General features: G+C 41.0%; 1 protein-coding gene and 1 pseudogene across 3 annotated transcripts in view; both read right to left on the bottom strand.

Moving 5' to 3' along the window:
• SYNPR (synaptoporin) overlaps positions 1 to 27,283 on the bottom strand; it is a 291,233-nt gene that overhangs the window by 55,845 nt on the left and 208,105 nt on the right. The gene's annotated exons all lie outside the window — the stretch shown is intronic.
• On the bottom strand, positions 15,812 to 16,454 carry LOC114907052 (annotated as a pseudogene).

Raw genomic sequence — 27,283 nt, 5'->3', positions numbered from 1 at the left:
TGTGTGTGTGTGTGTGTGTGTGTGTGTGTGTGTGTGTGTGTGTGTGTTTGTGTGTGTGTTGAAGTGTGGTACAGGGCTTGGTCCAGTGCAGCTAATACATTGGAAATATTTTAGGAGGGAAAAATCTATCTTTCAGCAAAATGATTATTTGGGGAATTGGCTCAAGGGAAATGGCTTTCTTGCATATTTGGTTCTGGTGGGAATGAACAGACACCCTCAGGGCCACCCCACACCATCCCTGGAAAAGAACTCTTAGGGACTGACTTGGTGCCTTTGAAGCTAGCATCAAGAATGAGACTCTGTCCTTCACACTGCCCAGGCGAAGGCATGAGGTGGCTTCCTCCCATCGCCCATCCTAGTCTACATACATGTTTGTGGTCCCAGGCAGTCCTTTTCTATGTCTTGCTTAAACCCATCCTGCTTATCCAAGCCAGTCTCCTGAACTTCTGTCTCCAAATAACTCACCCCAATTTGGAGCAATCTTCCATGAAAGACCATTGTATAAAATGTCTAGCAAGGATTCTACCAGAAAGACTGAATTTTTCAATGAGGCCAGTGATACCAAGCTATTCATTGAAGGGTCCAAAAAGTCTTCAAAAGGAAAACAGTATTTAGTCATTGGAAAGATTTCAAACAAAACCAAACCAAAAATGCTTCTCCTATGTTTTTTTCTTCTTGAGTCACAGAATGCTTAAATGGAAGAGAGCAGAAGCTAAATTCAACTTCTTCCCCTGATAGTTAGAAATCAAGGTCTAAACCATGTGAATATATGCTGCACATAAGTCTTGCAAGTAATTTCATGTTCAATATTTTTATTTAGCTCCCTGGAAATACTTAATATTTCTGAAAATTGTAGATCACAACTCTTCAAACTGTGGTTCAAAGACCCCTGAGGATATCTGAAACCTTTCCAGGGGGGCCATGAAATCAAAACTATTTTCACAATAATACTAAGATACTATTTGTCATTTTCAATCTCATTCTCTTGCAGGTATACGGTGGAGTTTTCCAGAAGGAAAACTGTTGTGGGATGTAGCCATTGTTCTGATGGCTAATTAAACATGTATTTGCATATTTCTTATATTTTATACATTTCTTAGCTTTGATTTCTAATACGGTAATCTTCTAAATATTCATAGACATATTCTACACAAGTGAACAGTTCTTTGTGGTCTTCAATCATTTTTAAGAATGTAGAGGGGTCTTGGGACTTAATGTTTGAGAAGCGCTGCTCTAAATGAAGATTTTTTACTTTCCCCAAAGTTTTCATTTTTCTTATGCCCGTTTTTGATATTCAGGTTACATGGGCATGCACGGCCTGATACTGAGTGCCTATCACGTGCACGTCATCACACTAAGCAATCGCTTTTATTGTCATCAGCCAACGAGTGTGTAGAGTATGTATTAGCTCCCTGTCCTTGGCAAATACTGAATAAAGGGCTCTTGTATCGGAACTGTAGATGACACTACCTAGACATCCTTTATCCAGCTGACTGTGCATGCCTCACCTAGAGGGCATACACCTTTATCTCAGATTATGAGATGAAGATTTAGATGATAATAAACATAGAATTACATGCAATATTATATGTGCCTTACTCCATAACAAGGACCAGCTCTGTGTACTCTCCAATGAGGATATTTTGCTGAATTCATGCTCCTTATGTTACAGCTCCCTTCCGTCTTCCTCTTCCCCCGTCCTTATCATGCACAGGCTCCTTTCTTTTTCTGCACTTTCCCACTTAAAGTACTACTCAAGTACATTTCCATGATGAAGCCTTTTCTGAGGATTACATGCCTCACTACTTTGCCCATCTTTGCGTTACCTGTGCTTCTGTTTTCTGCACTTAGCCCTTCATGAGTAAAGTGTTGTTTAGACCCCTAGAGCCTGACTACCCACGTTCAAACCTCCACCATTTACTTGCTTTGTCACCTTAGCAAATTTCTCAATTTCTTTGTCTGCAGAGGATGCTAATCCCAGTATCTACTTCTTAGGGTTGCTGCAAGGATTAAATGATATGATACACATAAAAAGCTTATTAGCACTGTGCCTGGTACAGAGTAAGTGCTCACTAAATACTATCATTATATCTGATGGAATGAATAGCTGTGTGCCATGTCGCAGACACAGGTGATGCCCTGTACTGTATTTCCTTGGCCTACCTGAGTGCAGGCAGCTGCTGGAGATGTTGATAAAGCTCCTATCTTACGCTCTCTTCTCTGTCTGAGGGCCTCCCTTGGCCCGAGGAAGCCTGTTCTGCTGCAGGGAAGGGCAGTTGGAAGTGTGTGCGGGGTTAACTCTCTTGAATGCAGCTTGTAAACACTTGGGGATAAAAGTCCCAGCCTCCCTGGCCCCTGGTCTTAGGAGTCTTGGGTGTGTTCCACACAGTTTCTCAGAGGATGCCAGCAGGATTGGGTCCCAGTTGCCCATGGTGGTAACCTGCTCACTAATGCAAATTCTTTTGGCTTTTCTCCCTTCTCTGTCTCAGTTTCTTCACTTTTTTGCTTGTGCCTCTTGGGATCACCTCACATAGGAGCTCCCTGTTCCCAAGTCTTTGTCACAAGGTCTGCCTTGTGGGGAACCCGAATTAAGACAGCTCCCAGCAGTTTCAACTGTTAGAGTCATTTCTCAGGGTACATTTACGTAAGGCAGGGATCTCACCCTTTTTCTTTTAATTGAGATGTAATTGACATATAACCTTGTATTATTTTTAGGTATACAACATAATGATTTATGTATATATTGCAAAATTATTACCATAATAAGTTTAGTTAACATCCATGACCACATATAGTCACAATTTTTTTTCTTGTGATGAAAGCTTTTATGATCTTAGCAACTTTCAAATACAGAATACGGTATTGTTAACTACAGTCACCATGCTGTACATTATATCCCCAGGACTTATTCATCTTATAGTTGGAAGTTTGCACCTTTTGACTGCCTTCACCCATTTTGCCCATCCCGAACCCCTTGCCTCTGTATGGCTTGACATGTTTTGTGGACCTACACCCAAGAACTCCTTGCTGAGTGACTGATATATTTTGAGAAAATTTTTAGTATTTAGATTCAAGACAAGGAAGTCCTATGAGAGTTCTCATCACAGCTGATGAGCTTAATTTTCTCTTTGTATTCCTGTTAGGTTCAAGTTTGGAATACAAAGTTATGAAAGCTTGACCCCGTTTTGGAAAATTTCACCTAGGAACTGTAAATTGTGAAAATGAGCCATAAACAGCATATGTTTATAAAAATATCTTCACACTTCGTTCGGTGGATTTTACTTTGTTGAGGAATCGTCCATCTATTGAGTGACTAGTACTAACATACAAAGATGCCAAAACATACACTACAAGCTACAGAGTTGTATATTTTTTTAAGTAATGGAAAACCTTCAAACTATGGAACTGAAGAATAGATGTCCTGGTGTAGAGGTGGAAACAGAAATGGGGAAAAGAGAAAAGGCTTTTGTTTCCTTCTACTAAACAATGGCTGGAATAAGTTAGGAGTCTGGTCAGGTCAGGTTTATTCTTTCCAGTAAAGTAATTAGGCTCATGTTTGGCTTACAGATGACCTGCCATTTTCAGAAATGTTTTGGGAACTGTAGATTATATAAACAATAAATAATGTTTAAAAAAGTGAAAAACAGAAAGAAAGGTATACTAATAGTGTGTAAGATTAGTACTGAAGACTGTATGGGTAAACTATTGCCATGGTAAGTCTGCATAATAAATCATGCCCAACTCAGAGGCTTATAACAACCTCCTGCCTTTGTGTCCCTAGGTTGGCTGGAGTAGCTCTGCTTGGTGTATTCATGTTAATTCTGGTGCTCAGGATGAAGGGGGGCACATCCACCTGGAGGCCTTTTCTTGCTGATGGAAGAGGCACAGGAAGGTAAGCAGCAACACGCCATGCCTGTTAAGGTCTCATCTGGAAAATGACATACCATTCTGCCCACCTTCCATTGGCCAAAGCAAGTCACCTGTTAAACTCAACATCAATGGGTAGGGAAATATAACCTGCCTCTATGTGACCATAGTGACAAAAGGTGGCTTTGCAAAAACTAGTTTGGGGAAGTAAAGAATTGTGACCAATAAGTTTGTCTGCCACGGGGAATAATATTAATGATCACACTGCTTTCTAATGTTCATTATGTCCCAGTCACCCTGTTCTCCTTCAGTTTACCAAACATCTTATCACCTTTACCTTAATTATTCTCTCTGCTTGAAATTATTTCCCCTTACATTTCTTCCACTTCTATAATGTAAACTCCATGAAGGCAATTTTTTGAGGGTCTGTTTTGTTCATGGATGGTGACTTCTCATCTCTCAGATGCCACCAGCTGCTTATATATTGGGATTTGAGTCCAAAAGTCTTATTGATCAAAATTCATTGTATATTCTTAATCCATTTGTCTATGTGATAACTTTGTTCAGATGTTTCAACCCACAATGTGCTTAAGTAGCAGAGCATCGAGATATTGTTTAAGAAGGACAGTGATCTGGATAAAATTTATTCACCAGAGGCTCTATTTCCCACCACAAGAGACTCAAGATTCAAAGCTTAAAATATCTTGGGCTTATTAACAACAAAGACTAAATTCTCCAGTGAAATGTTTTAGGAACCTACAACATAGCTGGTTAATTGTACAAGAGTATTCCATGAAGTAGAAAAAATTACTTGTTCATCCTAGGGAGCTCAGCTTATCCTGAGACATGTAAGGACTGAGTTAGCTTCTCACATTTAGAAGGCAAATATTTATTTACTGGAGCATTGATTTCCACAGGTAATCTGAATTCATCACACAAAAGTATTTAAGGTTTAAGTCCAAGACACTTTCTGAGATCAGACAATATCCTGTTATCATAGAATCCTTCAAGGCGGAAACATCAAATTTTCTATCTTTAAGCATTCATTCATTTATTCATTCAGTAAACATTTCTAAGTACCCATTATGTGCCAGACATCGTACCATACCTCAAAACACAAAGACAATGCCTCAAGGAGCTTATACACTAGCGGGAACACAGACACTTAAACAGATAATTACCATGGAATATGATCTTTGCTGGAAAGAAGACGTGTATAACGTTCACTGGAACGTTCAGATAAATGCAGCTCAAGGTTGAACTAGGGATTCAGGGAGATTTCCTAGTAGAGATGAAATCTAAGCCAACTCATGAAAGAGAAATAGAAAATTTACATGGCAGGAAAGGGGTTAGAATGGGGAAAGGAAAGTGAGAAGAAGTTTGTAGACGAATGGTAAAGTGAGTGGATAGGTATAGAAATGTATGAAAATAGCAAGTCTCGGGAACTACAAGTCACTCCACAAACTTACCATCACACAGGGATGATGACTGACGATGATTTTTAGGGTTAAGCAACAGCTTTATTGAAATATAATTAACCATAATACCACAAAATTCACCCGTTTAAAGTGTGCAATTCAGTGTTTTTTTGTATATTTATAGAGTTTAGTACAGTCACAGAGCAACTTACACCACCGTCTAATTTCGGAACATTTACATCACCCCCAAAGAAGTCTCCTATCCATTAGCAGTCATACTCCATTCTCCCATTCCTTACCCCTGGAAACTACTAATATACTCTGTTTCCATAAATTTGCATATTCTAGATATTTCATATAAATAGCATCATACAATATGTAGCATTTTGTGACTGGGTTTTTTACTTAGCATAATTTTTTTTTTTTTTTGGCTGTGCCACGCTGCATGCAGGATCTTACTTTCCCGACCAGGGATTGAACCTGTGCCCCCTGCAGTGGAAGCACAGAGTCTTGATCACTGCACTGCCAGGGAAGTCCCACTTAGCATAATGTTTTCAAAGTTCATCCATGTTGTTGAACATTCCTTTTATATTGCTGAATAATATTCCGTTGTATGGATATACCACATCTTGCTTATCCATTCATTAGCTGATGGACATTTGGGTTGTTTCCACTTTTGGACTGTTAAAAATAATGCTGCTAGGAACATTCTTGTACAGAATTTTGTTTGGATGTATGCTTTCACTTCTCTTAGGTATACACTGAGGAGTGGAATCGTTGGATCATATGATCTTACATAAACATACTCATATGTTTAACATGTAAGTTAAACATATGAGTATATTTATGTAAGATCATATGATTTAACAACCTTGGGCAAGTTACATAATTTCTCTCATATTCTCCTAACACTGAGAAACTGTCAAACCATTTTCCAAGGTGGCTGTACCATTTACAATCCCACTAGCAATGTAGGAACATCCTATTTTTCCTCATCGTTGTCAATACTTGTTATTATCTGTCTTTTTAATTTTAGACATTTTAGTGGGGTTTGATTTGCATTTCCCTAATGACTAGTGATGTTGAGCATACTTTCATGTGCTTATTGGATATCTGTATGTCTTCTTTGGATAAATGTTTATTCAAATCCTTGCCCATTTAAAAACTGAATTGCCCGTTTATTGCCAAATTGTTAGAGTTCTTCATATATTCTGGATTCAAGTCCCTTTTTCAGTTTATGATCTGCAAGATTTTTCTCCCATTCTGTGGGTGTCTTTTCACTTTCTTGAAGTGTCCTTTGAAGCACAAAGTTGTTCTCTTTTTTTAATTTGATGTAATCCAATTTATTTGTTATTTCTTTTGTTGCTTATGCTTTAGGTGCCGTACCCAAAAAAATCACTGCCTAACCTGAGATCATATAGATTTACTCCTATGTTTTCTTCTAAGAGTTTTATAGGTTTTAGCTTTTATATCATCTATGATCCATTTTGAGTTAAATTTTGGGATATGGTGTGACGTAGGGGGTCCGACTTCATTCTCTTGCATGTCAGTATTCAGTCGTGCCTATACCATTTGTTGAAAAGACTATTCTTTCTCCATTAACAAGTCTGGAACCCTCGTTGAAAAATCAATTGACTGTAAAAGTAAAGGTTTATTTCTGGACTCAATTCTACACCATTTTTCTATATGTCTATTCTTATGCCAATACCACATTTTCTTGATTACCCTGATTAAAAAAAAATGTCAAAGAACTACATTACACCTCTACCTTTAATAAACTATTCAAGAGGCAAACAGAGCCAAGGGTGGAAAAATTAATCAATTAGTTTTTTTAATCTCAATTTAGTCATAATATAACAACTGAAAACCATTTTCAGAGAAAGTAGAAAGAATTACAGGTCATCATGTTCTCTATAAAAAGCTCTTTTATGCTGATGGATCTTTTTCCCTACCCACAAAAATTTCCTGGAAGTCACATTTTTGAATCACATTTTAAATTCCTGCCTTTAATATGCATTTATTGAGAACCTGCTCTTTGCAAGTATATTTCATCTAAATGCTTCAGAAAATAATTTCTAAAGTTAATAACCATGTTTGTAATGGTATGTATTCATGTATGTGTAGTGTATTCATTTTCCACATCAGTATTTTCTGTATTTTATTTTATTATTTTACTTTCTGCCACTTAGCTGTGCAACCTTGGGCAAGTTACATAATTCCTCTGACCCCTATTTTCCTAATACTGAGAGTACCTCCTCTCATTGAGTTCTTATAAATATTAAATGAGAAATGCATATAAAGATCTTAGTAGAGTGTCTGATACACAGAAGCACTTAAAGGGCTTAGACTATTAGCTTTTACTATTAAAGTATTAGTAGGAGATGCACAATGATTATCTGTTGAAAAAATGTAATTTTCATGTGTTAATTAAAGAAACGGGAAATGGACAATAATGCAATTCCTAGAGTTCTATTTCACTAAATAAGCTCAGTTTGTTCATCTTTCCGCCTAGCTGTAACTTGGTCCCATACCCACATGAGAAAGTAGAAAAGTGTTGACAGACATTCAGTTACCTTAATGTTTCCACCAACTCTAACTTCTGATTTAGTCTTTATTTGATGACTTCTTCCAAGATTGGTCCTTTTATCTTTCTATAAAAAAGATGGTTTTCTAAGCAATTTAACAGGTAAAAAACTCCTGAAATATGTGGGCAACACAAATGATGAATAAACTATTTGAAAGCACTTGTCCAAATGTACCGCACTTGAATTTCAAGTCTAATCTACTTAAAAAATAAAAGTTTGCTAGTATCTCATCTTTCCCATTAGCTATAAGGGAGTTTCATTCCTTTAAATAGTTTTCTGACTTGTATATTTTCCAAGGTAAACGGTAGTGGACATTAGCTGTGCTTTGGTTACCAAGCACTCATTCTCCTTTCTCTTATTAATAGCACCTTGATTTCTTTTGGAGAATCACATCTCTTGGGAGATGGCATCTGTTCTACAAAAGGAACATTCCTGAGCCAAGAGGGGTGGGTGTGTGGCCCAGCTTAGACAACTAGATTATGTTTTTGGATTCTGGACCTTGAGTGGCATTGTGTAAGAATGGGATGAGGGGCTGAGTTGAACCATTCCTGTAGCAATACACAGATTTGACTATGAAATGAAGCCATTCCTTAGTTTCAACCATATATATGTCCTGAGCTGCCTCGTTTCCTGTATTTTTTGCAGCCCAGTTCCTCAGCATTCCCTTTCATTATGTGAACTTCCCTAAATCCTTCCAAGAAATCACTTCACTTGTTACTCAAAGGCAATTTCTGTTACTTGCAACCTCCCAAACTCTGAGGGATACAAAGTCTGCCTCCATCCCTACCCATTTCCAGACCATCCAAAAGAAGTAGGGCTACTTTTAGCAAGTTTTCTGTATGCATTTGCTTGTTAACTCATTTAAGCTCCCAAAAAAACCATCCGTAAACTCCCTTGAAAGTCTCCTATTCCTTTTAAGTTTCAGAATCTCTTAAGAGTTCCAGAACTCTCCTCCAAAGTATTTGATTGAAACCAAGTGTGATAGGACAAAAGTGATGTTTGATAATGATGGAGAAAACCACAAAATCCTTCTTTCCCCTCCATCCTTCAGTTTTTCAATAAATATCTAATGAGGGCATACTTGCCCTGTCCTAGATGCTAGAAATACAAAAATGACTAGGACTGAGTCTTGTCCCTTAGAGAGCCTAGAGTCTAGTAGGGGAGATAAGACACACAGAAATAGTGGTAATGCCAACAGAGACTGTGATAAGAGCTACAACTGACGTACAGATCAAGTGCTAAAAGAGCCCAAAGGAGGGAATATTAATTCAGGCTGGAAGGACTGGGGAAGATTTCAGGGGAGGAGGTGAAACCTCCAGCCGACTAATCCTCCTGTAAGTGTCCAGTGGCCAATTACCTCCAGGAAATGGAATTTGCAAAATTAAGCCTGGCCTGCAGAAGATCGTTTATTTTCTCTTAGCATGCCATATTACAGTTTCCAAGGTTTATGCCTTCTTGGCCAATGTACTAAATTGCTTAGGACAGGACTGAGAACATAAGGGTGTCAAACCTTGCTGGTCCCCGCCTAATATGTCTGGGGCCTGGTGTTTGCATCATTCTAGTCAGTGGGACCAAGAGACAACTGACCGTGGTCTGAATTGGGGCCAATGTGTTTCTCAGCAGTCTTTAAATATGGTTTAAAATTAACTACCACCTCCAAGTAGCCACGTGGGCTTATTTTCTTCAAATGGGAACAGCGGCTACACCAAGCCTGCAACTCGTTTTCAGCTGCCTTGAAAACAGATATTCCTTTCACATCCTTTTATTTCCACATCTTCCTTTCTTCTGCCCACATAATATGGCCAACGTTCTTCTTCATTTTAACAGAGAAAGGATGCTCTGAATAAATCTGGGATGGACAATTGGTCTGACAGAACAGGCTTGAAAAACTTATTACTGTTCCTGGTCACACTGGCAGGGGTTTTGCGTGAAATGCTCCTTTCATGCTGCTAACCTTGAAGACATTAGGAGGCAGTGTTATTTGGATGTTGTGTACCTAGGTGACAACGAATTCATCTATCTAGCCAGAGAGTATATAACTGAAAGACAGAAAGCCACTTCTTTTTAAAAAAAAAGTTCCCATTTTGGGCTTCCCTGGTGGTGCAGCGGTTGAGAGTCCGCCTGCCGATGCAGGGGATGCGGGTTCGTGCCCCGGTCTGGGAAGATCCCCCATGCCGTGGAGCAGCTGGGCCCGTGAGCCATGGCCGCTGAGCCTGTGCGTCCGGAGCCTGTGCTCCGCAACGGGAGAGGCCACAAGAGTGAGAGGCCCGCGTACCAAAAAAAAAAAAAAGTTCCTATTTTTCCAAGAGGACAATTAAATTTGATAAAGTAAGTAGCCCAGTGCCGCCTTTCATCTACCTACAAAATTCACATTGTGGACAGTGTTTACATTAGTCTTCTATTGGACAAGAGCAAAGGGAAAAAATGGAAGGCCACTGCTTCTTACAGAGTTTAGGAAGAAAGACTTTGTATGTCATTATTTTATTGAACTCTGCTGTGTGAACACATTAGGGATGGTGCTTCTGGGTCTCACACTCCCAGAAGCTCCTTGGGAACGACATAACATTCCTATGGAAGTCGGCATAAAAGAGGAAAGAAGGCTTCAGTGGGAATTCTAATGCTACCCTGATTTCCCCAGCCTCAGTGTCCTGAATTTCCAGCTTAGTTCAGTGACCAATGGGATGTCCTGACGATCTTTCATACTTGGGAAGGGGTGTAGACAGAGAAGGCAGAGGTCTTCAGCGCTATGGTCCTTCATTTTTTCCCAGTGGGAAAAAGTCATTTCTGAAGTTTATCCTATAGGGCAGAGGAGATTTCTGGGGCCCAATGGGTGCATACATATTTGCTGTTATGCGCTGAATTGAGTCCTCCATAAAAGATATGCTGAATTCTTAATTCCCAGTACCTCAGACTGTGACCTTATTTGGAAATAGGGTCACTGCAGATGTAATTAATTAAAATGATGCCATGCTGGAGTAGGATGGGCCCCTGATCCAATATGATTCGTACCCTTACAAGAAGATGGCCTCGTGAAGACAGAGACACAGGAAGAACGCCATGTGACGACTAAGCCAGGAAATGCCAAGGATTGCCAGCAAACCTCCAGGAGCCAGGAAGAGGCCAGGAATGGTTCCCCTGCAGGTTTCAGAGGGAGCCTGGCCCTGTTGACACTTTGGTCTCAGACTTCTAGACTTCAGAACTATGAGATAATAAATATCTGTTGTTTTAAGCCATGCAGTTTGTGGTACTTTGTTACGGCAGCTCTGGGAAACTCATACATTTGCTTAAAACTCTCCTAGATTGTATTTTCTTGATACCTGAGACTCAGACATCCAGGTCAGTGGTCCACTTTATACATACCTCCTCCTCCAAACCGTGTCTTTTGTTCTACGCCCCCTGAGCATCTCCTAAGTTTCCCATATGCTTTCCCACTTCTGGGAGTGTGCTGCCTTCCTGGCACAGCCAGAACCCAGGACGCCGGGTCTGCTCAAAGTCTACTCATCATTCAAAGTCAGTTCAAAGGGAAAACTCCCCCATCAATCCTGAGTGAGCAAGAGTAGCACTGCCCTCCAAAGTGGACTGTTTGTACCAGCACTCTGCCGGCCATTCAGCTAGCTGACTGCATGTCTAGGTTACCTCCGTATATTATAACTCTTTAAAAAGTTGAGACTGTTCACTTCCTTTTGTATCTCTGAGATGCTTGCTTCTCAAAGTACAGTCCTCAAACTAGGAGAATAAGTTCAGAGAATCTCAGTCCCCATCCCAGACCCAAATCAGGATGTGCATTGTAACAAGCTCCTGTGAGATTGCATAGACAGTAAAATTTGAGAAGCAGCCCCTAGAGGACCTTGACACACCAGCGACTACTTACTCAATGTATCCTTTGCATCTGCTACTTAGCTGAGTGTTTTTACTGATATTATTCCAAATTAGACAAGTCTATTAGCAATTCAAGGTACGTATTTATTACCCCATTACACAGATGAGAAGACTGGAGGGAAGCTAGATTGGAAACTGCAGGGAATATTCCCACCTCTCTTCCCAGTTCAACACAACTCCCACGACTTGGCCTACCTAGTGGTTTTTCAGGCAACAATCGTAGCTGTGCAGGGAGTTGGAATCTCAGGGGGAAATCTGAGCATCTGTTGCCGACATAGGCCTCTTTTTGCTAGTTTAACATTTAGCTGATGAACCCATGTCTCTCCAGGTACTCCATCAAAAAAGGGTTCCATGGAAACACTCATTCTGGGAAATGCTGCAAATTACACAGCCTTCTTGAAGATTAATAGTGTAGAACCACCTATTAAAGGCTTCATTCTATGACCTCGGTAAATATACCTACTTAGCTTGGTTTAACTCAGTTTTCCGTAAAGTTTATTTGACTCCAAATTCAGGTTGTGTAACAGCCATTAACATTCTGTGAAGGGCACTTTGGTTTAAAATGAGATGTTAATGACAAAGGGAGATTAACAGAGAGGTTCAATTCATGGGTTGCTTTTTAATTGAGAGAGAAACAGACACACACAGAGAGAAAGACAGAGACAGAGAGAGAAAGAGAGATTTCTCTCCCGTAGTATTCTTCGAAGTGGAAGTTTTCTCAAAATGAGGTATTAGCATGTGGGAAGAGCTAGGAACCAGCATGAGCTCCTGAACCACTAGGAAGAACGGTTCATTTCTCTGTGCATTATTTAATATAACGTCCTCCCTAGAATCTTCTGTTCCATGCTGTAACTCAAGACAAAGGCCTTGGATAAAATTAAGTAGGATGCTAACTCTGAAGCACAATGGGAAGATACAGTGCCAGATTAAATCATACTAACTTTAAAAAATGATCACCAAGGTCATGGGCTTGACACATGGGGGGCGTGGTATGGCAAAGGAGCAGGATAAAGCCATGCAAAAGACATTAATTACCCATCGGGGGTTGCTGGGGAGAGGGAGCAGGAAGCCTTATGCATTTGGCTACCAGAGGACATCTCTTTTCAAGGGTTCTTTTCCTCTTGAGAGGAAGGGCTTCATTAAGAGGCTTTTTGCTCGGGGTGGACTCCGGGTAGTCCCAAGGGTAGATTTATCTGTATTCCTGGCACTGATGAAGAGCAGCTCCTGGTCCACAGAGCTTCTCAGCGTTCTGGCAAGTAATGCCCCCATTCTCTGGAGTTTTTTATCAAGGATGGGCATCCCTTTAATGCAAATCTAGGGCAGTGGTTGATCACTGCCTGTGCAATAACAATGGAAATAACAGGATGGGGTTTCCCAGCTATTTTCTTTTCAGAAATAAAGAGTGGATTTGAGGTTGGTTATTTGGAAGTAGAGATGTCTTCCTGAAGCTCCTCTCTGTGAGGACGTGGACACAATCACCTGAAATGCCTTTTGGATGATGCGTCTGCCATCAGTTATACAAAGAGACACGAAAGCAGGCAGATTGCAAGTGCTACATGGGCTTTCCACTGAAGTCCATAGATATTTTTTTCCCATTTAAAAAAATATTCCTTTATTCAAATAGTTTTTCAGGTTGTATCACATCTGGCCAGGGTTTGTGAATACAGAGGATGGGCATCACCTAGAAGCCACACTGAAACTGAAAAATGCAGATCATCACAGAGGAATATAAAGATTCTCAGGCTGTTGCCTAGCAGTGGAAACAACTTTGATCCCCATCACCTTTTCTGTGAGAAGGGCTTCTTCTATAAAATAGAAAATTTAATAACTTACAGACTTTTACCTCTTTACCCAAGCTCTTCCTCCTGGAAACATTAACAATTAAAGATTTTTTATTTTTTACTTTTAGTTTTAAAAGAAAATAGCTTTTGATGGGGTTTGTGAATATCCTTAAGGAGATTTTTTTTTTTAACTTGTGAGATGAAGCAGGATTTGTGGTTTTAAAGTAGTATCTTATTTGGGGTAAGATTTCAATTTTAGTTTGTTTTCCAGATTTTTCTTAGAAGTTTTTTTTTCTTTTTCTTTTTAAAAAGGGGCATCCTTGAACCCTCTTAAGTTCTATGCAAAATTTTATGTTTCTGTTCATTTTCCTGGGGAGAAGGTCCAGTTTCTTCATGACCCACAACAATTTAAAATATACTGCCTTAGAGTGTAGAGATTATAAGTAAGAATCCATCAATTATTACTGTTATAAAGAAGGTTAAGGTCAATGTGGTACAGAACTTTCAGGACAAAATAGAAAAATCTGTTTTAACTTTTACATAATTGCCACCATTTAATACCATAAGAACAGTGGTCATATTAATCAGGGCTAATAAAGCTGAAACTCTTAGGAAAACTGCTTCATAATGACAGAGCATATTCAGAGTTATTTTAACTGGGATTCTTGGTCTTTATGTCAATTATTATGAGACTAAACTTTGAGCAGTTCTACTTTGATTGCTTCTAGAATTTATAAGTTGCCCAAATAGCATGCTCTTAGTTTGATTTACCTTCCAAACCCCATTTTTACCTTATATTTAACAGTTCTTTTCAACTCAGATTGCAAGGGATGGGAACTAAGTTTTAAAAACCACTTATAGTGGGGCTTCCCTGGTGGCGCAATGGTTGAGAATCTGCCTGCTAATGTAGGGGACACGGGTTTGAGCCCTGATCTGGGAGGATCTCACATGCCGCGGAGCAACTAGGCCCGTGAGCCACAACTACTGAGCCTGTATGTCTGGAGCCTGTGCTCCGCAACAAGAGAGGATGCGACAGTGAGAGGCCCGCACACCACGATGAAGAGTGGCCCCCGCTTGCCACAACTAGAGAAAGCCCTCGCACAGAAACGAAGACCCAACACAGCAAAAATAAATAAATTAATAAACTCCTACCCCCAACATCTTCTTAAAAAAAAAAAACCACTTATAATTCAGAACATTTTCTTTTATTCCCAGTGATTTGGGAACTCAAAACCTTGGCTGTCTCTTTCCCTATGACTGACTGCTGTAGCCCACACTGAGAGATTCTGGTACCATGCTTATTTTGACAGAATGTGTTCAGTTTCTCTTTGCCCCCCGAATCACATCCTAACTCTACCCAGCAGTAACTAGTAATATCCTTTAAGGAAGAGTCTGCTTTTCTTTCCAAGGGCACGAGGCCCCTCACATTTTCTTACCCAATCCTGAAGAACAGATTTATAGTTACTTGTATGAAATATTTTTTTCTTTTTTACCAGTCTACAGCATGGACTCTCTAAACTGGTAAATACCACTTTTTTGATAGGAAAAGTCTGTCAAGAGGATAGCTGAACTCAGACATGTTTAGCTATCCAAAACATAATTGGAAAGAGGAAATTACTGTACTGGATATATTCCTTCTCAGACATAATAATGATGAAACAATAGGGTTTATTAACAGGCTCAGTTCAAATGCTTAGCTTTAAGCACAACAAATATAATTTTGAGTTTCACTCTACCTACTGAAAACACCCGAATGAGCATTCCAGGTTGGCAACATTTATTCTGCAATTTAAATTCAGAAAGTCAGAATTTCAGTGTGTACTAAAATCCATCGCCGTTTCTACTTCTGCTGAAGATTTTCATTGGTTCAGCTTCCGATCTTCACCTCATGAGGACTCAGTCACAAAAGGCACAAGGCTAAAAATATTCACTTTACTTATCCTGTTGGGTCCACTTGCTCCAAAGGATTGATTATACAGCAGCGCACAGAAATAAAGACTATGGAAACCCTTCTGCAGCTTATAAGTTAATCACTATCCTTTATATTTTTTGTACATGAGGAAAGGTACAAACTTGATACCCACAATACTGTTTGCTTGTCATTTCTAGTCTGCAAAGTAAAGTTTGGGTTGAAAATCCACAGTCCAAAGAAACCTCCCTCGCCAAAGCCATTCCCTCCAAAGAGGAAGGTAATGGTCAGGTCTGATAACAAGGAAGAGTTCTGAGCCTGAAGAGGTGAATTCAGGAGACTTGCCTCTCTGGGTCACGGCAGCAACTCTTTTTAGCAAACAGTGCACTAATTGCTGCTGTCACTTGGCGTCAGCCCTCCAGTAATAAGCAAAATAAGGTCAACAAACCCCCAAAACCAAGTCCTCCAAGTGTCAAGAGCTTCCCTACTGCTGTGTCAGTGTGTCCCAGACAGAAACGATCTACTCCAAAACACCCCAGGAAGAAGGAGTAGAGCAAAGTGCTTATGAAGTACTGTCCAGTACACTTTATACAAGGTTTATTCTCTCGTAGGAAGGTCCTAGGACTGGCACATTCGATTCCATCCAGGGCGCGGCACTGGACGGAGGTGTGTTCCACACCACTGTAGGCCTGACCACCGAACTTGAGACAGCCATAACCAACTTCCTGGGATGCCATTGCATTTCTAACATCGTCCGCTGGGTCTTCACGCTCTATAAATTCATCGGGTAGGTAAGAGCAAAGGATGACTGGAGACTGGGGTCGCCATAGCCCCAGCTCGCAGAGCAGGTGGCGCCCTCCGGGTGGGTGGCGCCAGCGGATGTGGGCTCGGGCTCGGCGGTAGTGTTGTGCCAGTGGCTCCGAAAGACACAATGCAGCAGAAGGAGATTCCCCATCAGCAAAGCCGCCTGGCCACAGAGAAGTAACTCACTCACCGGGCAACCACCCAGCACCATCTTCCCGGGCCCAGTGGCGGAGAGCCGGCCTCAACAGCAAACCCCGGCCAGCACCGCTGACCCAAGCCCCGCCTGGTCAGGCCTCTCCAAGCAGCCCCCCATAGATTTTTTTTTTTCACTGTGCCCTGTGAGCTCATTTCCCTATATTATTTGCTGTTATTCTGCCTGGTGTTCCCTCTGTCCAGAATGCCTTGGTTTGGCCCCCATTTCTGCCTATTGAAATCTTACCCATTCTTCAAGGTCCCATGCAAATTTCTCCTCTTCAGAGAAGGGTTTCCTGATTACCTCCAGAGAAACAAATGCTACCCTTCTGTGGTCTCTTTGGACCTTTCGTATAGCATTGATCACATTTTGATTTCTACTGTCATAGTGCCCATGGCTGTCTCCGAGGTTCACCTTTGAAAATGGGATTGGATTCTATATCTCACTTACCCCCCAGTCACACTGAGCTCATAGCTGATGTTCAGTAAATGCCAGATGAATTGTACCTCAACACTGCAAGAGACTGCAGTTGCAGGTAGGCAAAGTTTATCATTCAGCATCCTGATTTGGATGACTAGATGATATTCCCCTTACTTCTAGGCTTGTGCTTCTTTCTTTGTTTGCTGATCTGCTTCTAGACCAGTGTTTCCCAAATGCCGGTCATTCGCATCACTCTCATGAGTCATATCACATCTGTGGATCACCTATGCTTCCACTTACTTAATATCTTTCTTTAAATTGATTCCTCTTTTCCTGACACTAACTCATTTAAAAAGTAGACCATTTACCTCGAATTAAAAGTCTAGTATCACTTGCCTTTAATAGAAAATAAATATACATATGAATACAATGAGAATAAAACCTTATTGAATTCATTCATATGACAAATATTTATTGAGCATTCACTCTGTACTGGGCACTGTGCTAGGAGCTGGGATACAGCAGTGAACAAGTCCCAGCTCTTTGGGCTTACACTCTATCAGGGAAAATGGAAAATGAACCACCAAACAGGAAATATACCACAATAAAAGCTATAAGGCAAATGAAGCAGAGCAAAGAGAGGGAGAGGAAGTAGGGTACTATTTAGATAAAGAGGTCAGGAAGGGCCTCTCTGAGGAGGTGATATTTGAGCAGAGACCGGGAAGAGCAAATCAGGCAACTATATGGAAGCAGAGGTTTAAAGAGCCCAGGTAAGAGCGGACATCATGGTCCCGAGAAGGGAATCGCTCTTGGTGGTATCTCAAGGCCTCTGTGGAGGTGGATTTTATCTCAAGTCCTGGAGGAGGGGAGTGCGGCTACAGGGTACTGAGGGAGGGAAGAGCACCAGGAAATGAGGTCAGAGACAGAAGCAAGAACAACAGCATGTCAAGTCTCACGGACTAAGGCAATGACTGATTCATAAAGGGACGGAGATTCTAGAACATGCCACTGCACTCTGGGAAATAACGCCTTTCGTTCAGTGAAGATCTGAGGGAAGTCTCCTTCGGCCTCCTAACTGGAACATCGTTCTTGGTTCATGACCAAACCCTGCAGTCAGTAGTCTTGTCTCCAAGAGATGGGGGCATTTCCGGGGACCCAAAGGGTTCATTGCCTTCTCTCTGGTTCCCTACACTCTTCATCCCTTTTGGACAGTGCCAGGCGCACAGCAGACACACCTTTATCCTCGGTGGAAGGAAGGAAATGTGTATTGCTTCTGCCTTCCGGATTGTGTCTCTTTGCTATGGATCCTGCTACTGACCCCACCCTGCCAGAGCGAGCAGGGAAGAGAAGTATCATCAGGAAAGGCCACTGCCCTTGACTTCTCCTTCTAAAGCAGAGGTTCTCAGTGAGGGCTGTCCACCAAAACCATGTGGAGAGTTTTGTCAAGATACTGATACTGCCTGGGTCTCAGCTGCCGAGGTTCGGGCTTAACTGGTCTGGTGTAAGACCTGGGCATCTGTGGTTTCAAAAGGTCCACGGGTGATTCTAATGTGCTTCAGGTTGAGAACCACTGCTTAAAGGGAAGTAAGCATTTTCACCTCCATTTTCACAGAAGGAGAAATCAAGAATTTCAATTTTCTAGGCTTGCATAAAAACTAGTATTTTGAAGTGATATAGATACATGGGTGGGCAGAGAATAGGAACACACTAGATGTGAGATTCCCTGTGCCAGGCATAGAATATTAAACAAGACTGTATGTAAAGTGCTTTGAAACAAACATGTATTTTGTTATAGTCAGTGACTGCAAAGATCTGTGAAAAGTGTTCAGATCAGAGGGAACAGCAAGTGCAAAGGCCCTGAGGCAGTATTGTATTGGAGGAATTGTGGAACAGGGGAGAATGGTAAGAAATGAAATCAGAGATGTTAATCTGATTCATTCTCTATCTATTACCCCAGCAAATGAGGTCTTTTTTCTTTATAAAAATTAACCTCCTGCATAAAGTCTCTTTATCATATGCTACTCTCCAGATACATTCTGCATAGCTGGAATGTCCTTCACCCTTTCTGGTTTACCATATCCTAGTCTAGATTCTCTATGTCCTTCAAAGTTCTATTCAGTTGCCACCACCTTCAGGAAGCCTTCCGTGATCATTCCAGATGGATGCAATCTCTCTCCTCTGTAAAGCACCACAGCCTATCCCTTTACCCTTCTAATGGACAGTAGCTCTCTTTGTCTTATTTATCTCTCCAGCCTGTTATGTACCCCCTACCCCCTGCCCCACTCGAAAGACTAGGTCCAGGTCTGAGCTCTCTGGAAGTCCCTTTCTCTTTGCTTAGAGCTAGCCCTGCATTATACACAAAAGTAGGGCTCAAAAACATTTACTGAAGGGTTAGCTATGTGTCTTCAATTCTCTTCAACAAGAACAGCAATCCAAACAACCTAAGCACATCTACACAGTAATTAAAGCAACAAACAAAACTGTATTGGCTCTTGGACTCTGAGTGCATTCTTGACTTTCCGGCAATGGTTTCTGATCATTCACCTTTGAAAGAGCATATTGCAATTGAAACGAAACATATCAACCCAGACAGTTTCAGAAAAGCCAAGTCATTTGTTCACTAAGAAGGATCACGGTAGCCAGGAATGAAGACCACAAGGAAATGAAATGCTATCAGTTTCATCTATTTGAACAGTCACTTGGGAGTAGTGCAGAAAACAGAAGGTGGCGAGATGAAAAAAAGAGAACAGATAAAAAGCATTGTTGATATAGACAGTGGGTTGGCTTGCTGTGGTCAGTGGTGTGTGACTTTCTGCGGCCAACCTGATTTCTCCCATGCCTATGGATTCTCCCAGAAGGATTCCCTTTATGGTCAGGGACCCTAGTATTCAATGATTGACAAAACCAGTCTTGTTTAACCCAACCACTACTCTGAAGAATGGTCAGCATCGTCCCTTTATCACAAATGCTGAAATTGACCTGTGGCACTTGGAGGCACCATGGCCTTGGGAGTGAGGGTTCCAGCCTTGGGGCTGAATAGCTTGGGCTCCATTTCCAGCTCTGCCTACTTGCTGTGTGATCCTGAGCAATATTCAATGGTAACAGTAATAATTCCTTCTTCATAGAGTTGTTTTGAGGGTGGGCCGAGTCCACATATGTAAAACACTTAGGACAGGACCACAGATACAGGTGGAATTCAGTACATGTTAACTCAGTATTCAGAGAGGTTAGGTCGCTTGTCGGAGGCTGGCAGGTGGTAGGGCTATGATTTGAATTTAGGTGTGTCTAAAGGAAAATACTGAGTAGTGATGGGCTACTGCAAATGGAGTTAGCAATACACTTGAAAGTAGAGAATTGCTCTAATTTTGCTCCCATGCTCACCTGAGCATCACTGAATGGCCAGGGCATTTCCTTAGTACCTTCCTTTTCTTGTTCGTCCATGTTAGAGTCCTTTGCTGAGCAAGCAGGCCTCCAGGCCTGGGACGCAGCTAGAGTCCTCCATAAACAAGGTTGTGTGTGCAAGGTAAAGTGGTGTGTCTGTTCCCTCCTCCAGATATTTCGAATCAAGAATTCAGGAATTTCAAGGTGTGGGTATTCCAGACATTATAGAATAATATAGGTGAGATAAAACTTATCAATCAAAGATGAAGGTATGTCTCCTGATAAGTTTCCATCCTTCCATATCCCCTGTTCCACTTCTCTCATATAGAGAAGGAGGATGGACTTAGTGGGAGAGGACATGGGTGATTCTTTGAGTTACCTGTAATCTGGGACTTTGATTTTGATGAAATACATGCCACATGGTCCACAGAATCTCCGAAGATTCTGAAAGACCCTGGGACCACTGCTGCACTTGTGAAATCATATTGTTTGCAGCCCTCCCTCCTCAATCTGCATCATGAAATCATTCCTTTCAGTATATGTGCATATTGTCACTCTTGCCACATTGCACTGTGCTCATTCATTTCCCTATTTGTCTTCCTTTCTACATTATGAGTGCTCAAGGGCACAGAATGTATCCAGCATACAGCAATGATTAGAATCTCTGGCTTTGGCATTGGGTATTCCCACCTAGAGCCCTCTCCCTTCTGACCGTGTTCAGATAAATGAAAATGTGTCTACAACCTCTATGTTTGGGGGTAATTTTAACCTGGAATAGATTGGTGCCCCCGAAGTTGCAAAATATGATGTGAATGTGCACGTTTCTATGGAGAATTCAAAGCTTCATCAGATTCTCAAACTGGGTGGGGGGAGGAGGGAACAAGGTTCCAAAAGAAGTGAAGAATTTCTCCTGTAATTAAATAAATTAAGTTTATGAAGTAACTCTGGGTTCTTCACAGTACTTTTTTTCTATAATAAAGAAAAAGGGATGCTATATCCTTGATGTCTACATTAGGAGAGGCAGTTTTTACATCCCTTTAATGCTTTTCCAGTACAGATTCACTTAGTGTATGATTTTTTTCTGTTTCTTAAAATATCTTTTCCTCCATGATCATCCACTGAGATCAAACTCAGGTTTGATCTCACCCTACTAAGCACTTGAAAGCACATGAACTCATTTAACCATTAGGATGATTCTCCAAGTAAACCTTACTATCCCCATCATACGGAAAAGGAAAATGAGACTTAGAGGTAAGATCAGTTCCAAAGCTTTCAATCTGTGCTGATAACCCCTATTCTATACTGTCCTCATCTTTGCTAGAGTCCTCAGTTTATGGATACAAGCTTATCTAGTTCACTGTTTGGTTCCTAAACTATCTTCGGCTAGAGGTGTCAGAATTCTCCTTAAGCATTCAGTCAATACATATGTAGAAAGGTCACTCTAAAGCCCACAGTTTATTTTTCCTTTGACTCAGGACGTTAACATCCTCCAACAAGTAGTTCTTGCTTTGATAAACAGACTTTGCAAGGCAGGTTAAATGACATCCCATGTATAACACTATTCAAAGCCTTCATGAATTTATATTACATTTTTAGGCAAAGAGAAAAAAGAATAATACATCAAGGATTCTAGTGAGAACATGACCTACAAGTAAAACAAGAGAAATGTTGCTTTCTAACACTTGGAAAGCCAAATGTGTACCAAATTGATATTTAAAGAGAAAGAAAAAATGGACAGAACATAGAGCTAAGTGAGAGGCAGACTCTTCATGGCTTTTGGAACTCTGCTCTGAGTAGTTAAACTACAAAACTGAGTTATAGAGGGGAGTAAAGACCATGGTCTTTGGCATCAGGTAGAGATGGATTTGACTCTAGTTCAACTACAAAATGAAGGTGAAGCTTCACTATCTTTTAAGATTGTTAAGAGAAAACAATGTCAGCACTGTATAGGTGGTCACTAACCATTAATATTCCTTCTTCCTTTTTCTCTTCTGATTTGGCATAAAACCAGTGTAACTGTTTCCAGTGGGCGGTTCTTTAAACATGAATTTGCCTCTGATACAACTGATGTCCTAGGGATGCAGGACCTTGCTGATGAGTCATGAGGAGCCCTGGACCATTCTTTAGAACGATTCTAAGAATCCAAGTGATATTTCCAAAGCATGTTCATCCAGAAAGAAGACCAATCCAGCGTTAGATGTCTAAGCTAAGGAAAGACCAGGAAAGAGACACTCTGACATGGGGTGTCCTTTTCTAACCCACCCAAGATGGGCATCTTGAGTTAGTACCATTTTCTGGGTGTCTTTCTAAATAGCCAATGCTTACGAAACTTTTATATCCTTTGAACAGCAAATCTAATTTCAGAAATTTTTGTTGAAGAAAAAATTTTTTAAAAAACTATGCTGGCTATGTATAAAGGATGCTGATTGCAGCATTGTTTATTTTAGTCCAATTAATTGCTGGACTAGTTGTTGATTGGAAACCAACTAATTGTTCACCTGTGGGAACTGGTTAAATAAGTTGTGGTCCATCTGTATAAGAGGGGGGCCTGTGGTCATGATGATGAGAAGAATATGTAATTTAAATGTTCACAGTACATTAAGTTTAAGCATAAGTTAGAAAACATTATGTTCAGGTTGACCTTATTTTGTGTGTGAAAATAGATTAATATGACTATAGTATATACAATATACACAAAATTTGGAAGATGAAAACACATGTCATATGTCTTCTCATCTGTGTGCTTTTCTGAATTATCCAAATTCTCTACAACAATTTTTTGTTGGTTTGGTAATAAAAACAGAAGTCATTTAAAAAATCTCTAAGACTGTGATCATTCACAATTCACATTCTAGTGTCTCAATCTTCCCTTTTCGTTTTCCCAGGCCAAAAGCACATGGATATGCCTCAATTTCTGGGAACCTGGGAGAAAGAACTCAACTATATTTCCATTCTTCCATTTAAGGAAACACTGTGTTCATTAATCATACCCAGATGACTAAGAGAGAGAAAAGAATGAGAGGGAAGAAGGAGAATACGGTGATGCGACACTTCAAGATAATAATTAGAACCATCCCACTTAGCACTGGGACAGCACCTCACATCTTCAAAGCTGTATCAGATGTTATCTAATTACGCAAAGCGAGGAGGAATGACAAGAGTGGAGGATTTAATCTAAGAAGCATGAGGGGTAATGTATATATATATGTCCATGCCACTCTCTCGGGCCTTTGGATACTGAGAGGCAGTAACAAGAGGGGCCAAGTGAGAAATTCAGTGCAAAGTCTGAGATATCAGAAGCTCATAGAGGTTTTGAGGGCTAAAAGCAAAAATCGTAAATGGAAAAGATAGACAAGGGGGGAAAAAGGAATGATGAAACTAGTAGAAAGCTGCTGGAAAATTTAACACCACCATATTGTTTCTAGAACCCCACATCATTAATCCATTTAATTACGCCTTGTAAATATTTGAATGCAGAATGATTCCTGCGACCCTGCGACTCAGATAATTCCAAAAGCCTTAAACATTGGGCCTGCCAATCAGAATTACCGACGACATTTATCTCTGTTACAGGGAAAACATTAAACACACATCACAGACCCATGTCCTTGGGGGAAGCTTTAGAGCACTGCCGGCTCCTGCCCCATGACCCAATTTAAATGCACTGAGAAAACAAGCACATCAGAGGCTATCAAAAGAGCAAGTCATCCTAAAAGCAGAAGGTTATTCATCAGGAGCTCAAGGAAATGCTGAAATAGAAAAATGCTCATTTGGGACTCTGCAGTTCTTGCTTGGTCCAATTCTTATTTTTTAAAAAATAAATTTATTTATTATATTTATTTATTTTTGGCTGCGTTGGGTCTTCATTGCTGCACGCGGGCATTCTCTATTTGCTGGAGCAGGGGCTACTCTTCGTTGCGGTGTGCGGGCTTCTCATTGCAGTGCCTTCTCTTGTTGCAGAGCACGGTCTCTAGGCTCACGGGCTTCGGTAGTTGTGGCTCGTGGCCTCAGTAGTTGTGGCTCGCGGGCTCTAGAGCGCAGGCTCAATAGTTGTGGCGCATGGGCTTAGTTGCTCCGCGGCATGCGGGATCTTCCCAGACCAGGGATCAAACCCGTGTCCCCTGCATTGGCAGGTGGATTCTTAACCACTGCGCCACCAGGGAAGCCCCCCAATTCTTATTAACAGTGGTTTACATTCTCACTCAATTACTGGTCCCCAGTGGCTTTATCCTACAATAAGTATCAATTATTCCAATTTAATAAGATCTGTGATCTGTTCCCTCGAAGTTCTATCCAGGGTAGGAAGACGAGAGGTAGATTTTGCAATGGGCCTTGATGAGGGGAGGAAAATCCAGAAGAGGGAGCGGCAGAAGCCAAGGCCATGTGTGTGCTGAAAAGCCGAAAGCCAAAGGCAGGCATTATACTACGGTCCAGCAGTTACCATAAGCAGAGATTTCTTAGAGTTTTGCTCCATTTTCCATGACTTACTCTGTCTCCTTCAGCATGTTTAAGGACAGGCAGTGATACACTACACATCCCCCAAACAGGCATCTCAACATCTGCTCTTTTTTTTCCCCCCCAAAACATTCAAGCCTGCAGTTAAAATACAGCTGCCAATTATCAGGTATGAGCTTCCTGGCCCAACGGTAATTCACACATGTCAGAAGTCGGATGAGAAAAAGTCCAATGCAGTAAATATACGTGTGTACTGTGATTATACCTGTATGCGTTATTGCCTTTTTTTTTGGTTTTGTTTTTAGTGCTTTACTGATCAAAAAGAATCAGATTCCTAGCTCTCTGCTTGGGATACTGTTCACTGCATTTCAGTATTTGACTTGAAACAGTGAGGGTGGTGAGAGTGGATGCATGGCCAGCTTGTGTCATCGTAGTGGATACCTAGCACGTTCTGAGCATTTTCAGCTGTTTGTGAATTCAATATAAAGGTCTTGATGCCCTACACGGCATTGATTGAAAGGGGGCATTCAAAGGTCTCCACTGGTCATATCATGGTCTACTTTATCTGTCTTTTTTCCTCCTTCCCCCCCCTTCCTTCCTTCCTTCCTTCCCTCCTTCCTTTGTCTATCTATTCATTCCTCTTATGCACACCCACTAAAAATCTATGGTGCTATAGATCACCAGAGAGGATTCTGCCTAAGCCTTCACTTTGCTTTGCCACTCATTTAACACTGGGTCTGCCTCTCTTCCATATATCCACTGGGAGCTGACTCTGAAGTATAAACTAATTTCATCATTTGTTTAAACAAAATGGCACTAGAAGATAAAAATCACAAAGCACATTCACAGAAATGGACACTGAAATGACTCCTGTGTGCTATATGGCTTTTGGGATCTGACCTAACATTCCTCTGTCTTCCCAGATGATTGACAGCTGGCCACAAGCCAAACGAAGGAGGGCAGGAGAACCAGTTGCTTTCACAACCTGTGTTTTAGTTTCCTAGGGCTGCCATAACAAATTGCCATTAACTGGGTGGCTTAAAATAACAGAAATTTATTCTGTCACAATTCTGAGGGCCAGAAATCAGAAGTCAGGTGTCAGCTGGGCTGTTTCCTTCTAGAGGCTCTGGGGGAGAGTCTATACCATGTCTCTCCCCTAGCTTCTGGTGGCTGTTGGTAATTCTTAGCATTCCTTGGCTTATAGAGGCATCATTTCAATCTCAGCCTCCGTCTTCACCTGGCCTTCCCCTGTGTCTCTGTGTGCTCTCTTTTTCTGTACTTATAAGGACACTTGTCATTGGATTTAGGGCCCACCCTAAATCTAGATTAATCTCATCTCAAGACCCTTAACTTAATTACATCTGCAATGACCTTGTTTCCAAATAAGGTCACATTCACAAGTACTGAGGGTTCAGACTTGCACATATTTGTGTGTGTGGGGCACTATTCAAGCCACTACGCCTATCCTTGTTCTATTCTCCATTGCACCCTCACATTACCAGTGTTGAGAAAAAAATCAAAAGCAAGTCCTATGACATGCACAGAGATATATCGAAGGACACAACATTCAGTCTTCTTTGGAAGCAAAGATTGGAAACATCCTAAATGTCCATCAACAGGAAATATGGTTGAATGAGTTTGGTTCATCTACCCAATGGAATACCAGGCAGCTACTAAAAAGAACAAAGTAGTATTTTTATAAATTGAAACGAAAATATCCCCAAAATATGTTGTAAAGAGAATTAAGCAAATTATAGAACAAAATATATGTCACAAACCCATTCTAAAAAGCAAACTATGAACAACAAACCCACACAATCCTCCTTTGGGGGAAATGCTCTGTTCCCATGCCAGTTATGTGATTCTGAGGAGAAGGGCTGCCAATCACACCTCTTGATCCCCTTTCTCTGCCATAAAGAGTAATCAGATCTAGACAATTATAGTACCTGATGCTGTTGACCATGGTGACAGGGATGGAGGTTGGCTGAAAACCAAGGTAGGCTAGTCAGAAGCCTTCCAAGGATTTTTAAAACTTTTTATTTTGAGGAGAAAAAGTCTCTTGCCTCTTGGGCCCTATATTAGGTCTCTCCAGCTGCTAGAACAAATTAGCACAAACTCAGTGGCTTAAAAGAACACAAATGTATTATCTTATCATTATGTAGATCAGAAATATGACGCAAGTCTCAAAGTGTCAGTAGAGCTGTGTTCCCTTCTGGAGGATCCGAGGCGGGCCGGGGGGGATCCATTTACTTGCCTTTTCCAGCTTCCAGAGGCATCCACTTCCGTGGCTCACAGCCCCACTCTTCCCTCTTCAATGGTCAGTTGATGAACAACTTTAATTCCATCTGCAGTTTTAATTCTCCTTTGCCATGTTAAGATAACATGTTTACAGGTTCCGGGGATTAGGATGTCCACATTTTTGCAGGGGGATGGGGCATTATTTTGTCTTGAATCTAGAGCAAATCCAGGTCTGCAGATGGCTATCCTCCCCAACACTTGGAGAAAGCTAAGTGAGGGGGGAAAATGAGGCGACGCACAGAAAGAGGACACGCTGAGAGAGAGAGAGAGAGAGAGAGAGAGAGAGAGGGAGG

The sequence above is a fragment of the Monodon monoceros genome, unplaced genomic scaffold (genome assembly GCF_005190385.1).
Source record: "Monodon monoceros isolate NGI ecotype Baffin Bay Population unplaced genomic scaffold, NGI_Narwhal_1 Super_Scaffold_3, whole genome shotgun sequence".
NCBI lineage: Eukaryota > Metazoa > Chordata > Mammalia > Artiodactyla > Monodontidae > Monodon > Monodon monoceros.
Note: the sequence above shows the minus strand (reverse complement) of the source record. Positions and strands in the feature narration are given on the sequence as shown.